Raw genomic sequence first — 2,206 nt, 5'->3', positions numbered from 1 at the left:
AAAAAAAAAAAAAAATTATGTACTGGAATCAAATTCTTTTTAAAAATTTTTAGAATTATTTATTTAATTGTATTTATCAATTATCACTATCTTTCAGTTTGCTACAGGGCTCATGCACTCTCACTAGAGAGAGACAGAGAAGGAGAGAGAGAGAGGAGGAAAGTGAGAAAGCAAGCCACCAGGTCTGGGACTCAAACCAAATTTGGCCATGTGGGCTTCCAATGCCTTAAACACACCACCTGCTATTCCACTTGAACTAAGTTCTTTTTTTTTTTAGAAATTCTTTTTTATTGAATTTAATGTATTAATTTATTTATTTTTATTTCACCAGAGAGGGACAGAGAGAGAGAGAGAGAGAAAGTGAGAAAGCAAGTTGCCAGGTCTGGGACTAGAACAGTGGTCAGCCATGTGGGAGTCCAGCGCTCTTAACCACCACGCCCCCTGCTGGCCCCCAACTTCCTAAGTGCAGTTGTTTTTCTCATCGTCGGCAGTAATGGCAACGCTCCATCGCTAACACTGGTATTTGTGTACATCCTCCCGCCGTTTCTTCTGTCTCACTGGAGACTTACTGGTTCTTTCAACCTTTTAAAATAATAACTTTTTTGGACTCCTATACCACAAATTTTGCTTCCAAATTCCTTTTGGTTCATTTCTTGGCTTTTCTAACTTTCTTAGACAGATGATGAAATCATAGGTTTTCAACTCTTTTAGGGGCATGCACATTGGAGAGAGGAAGCGCCCTTCAGTGGGGGAAGGTCCTGCTCCATCCCTCCTTTTCTCCTCCTGCCTGCACCTGGGAGACACACCCACGCCCACGTGGCATGCTTTCCAAGCCCCAAAGAGGAGTTCCACCTGCCTAGTTGGCCATCCGGGACCCAGCTCCCTTAACCACTAGGCTGCAAGGCCAGAACCCCGTCCTTTTAAAAAAAAAGCTTATTTGTTCCATAAGTAAGAAAGAGAGAGAGACAGTGAGAGAGACAGGAACCCCAGTCTACCCGGCCTCAGTGAGCCCCATCTCCCGGGCATGTGCACATGCATGTCTGGGGTGCTCAGCGAGGTCTCCGACAAAGCGGGAGCCTTCCCGCATGGCGCTGGGCAGCTACGTCACCCTCCGACTTAAGCACTTAAATCTGTGGTCACCCTTCCAGCACTGCTTCCTATATGACATTGTATTTTCATTACCTTTTAATTAACAAATTATTTCTTGTTTTCATTTCAATGTTTTCTTTAACATGTATCAATTATAAGCTTATTAAACGTTTTTCAAACAATTGGAAAATTTCCATGAATTTACTTTTGTACCGCTTCTGGTAGTATTTTCTTCAAGTTAGAGACCGTACTCCAGGATTTCAAATCCACCGAAGCTGGTCGAGGCTTGATGTATAGCCCAATTTTTCTCTCTAGTATATTCTGGTTTGGAGTTGCTTAGCTTTAAATGCAGCAATTAGAATAATTTTGTTAATTATGTTGTCCAAATATCTTCATTTTCTTGTAAATATAGTATTTTGCATTTTAAAAATAATCTGCTACTGAAAGAATGTCTTGAAAGCTTATATGACTGTAGAATTAAATAATATCTTATGACTTTACATTTACTTTATTATGAAATTGCCTTTTTATGTGTAGACTTTTAGTATAGATACCAAGTTTTTTGTTTTTGTTTTTCTTTTTTGTTTTTTTTTGTTTCCAACTTGCCAGAAGGCATGCGATCTCTCCAGAAGGAGAAGGACAGGGAGAAAAAGTAAGTCCGCATGGGGCAAAGTCGCGCTGCAATCCCTGCTCTGTTTCTTCCTTGTGAGCATGCGCACACCTGTGCTCGGTGTGTTTCTCAAGTCAACTGGGTTCAGGACTCGAACAGCACAGTCAGCCATGTGAGATCCAGCTGCCGTAACTTCTAAGCCACCTGCTGGCTCCATAACTTTATACATTATATACATTATATATAAATAAATATATCCAACACACACAGCGCGCTCAAACACACACACACACATATACACGCATATTCAGGTATTTCGAAAAGTGAGTGGAAAATAGAATTAAGGAATACATTTATTTTGATGCAAACATTTTTGAAATTTATGCCTACTTTTTTCATATACCCATGTTCCACGAACTTTTTGAATATCTCTCATGAATAAACACACGTACACATTCTCGGGTGTTCAATGCCTTTTATTTTTCATTGAAACTGATAAATTGTAGG

The sequence above is a fragment of the Tupaia chinensis genome, unplaced genomic scaffold, assembly GCF_000334495.1.
Source record: "Tupaia chinensis unplaced genomic scaffold, TupChi_1.0 Scaffold141090_1, whole genome shotgun sequence".
In the NCBI taxonomy this organism is placed as follows: domain Eukaryota; kingdom Metazoa; phylum Chordata; class Mammalia; order Scandentia; family Tupaiidae; genus Tupaia; species Tupaia belangeri.
This window is presented reverse-complemented; position numbering follows the sequence as displayed.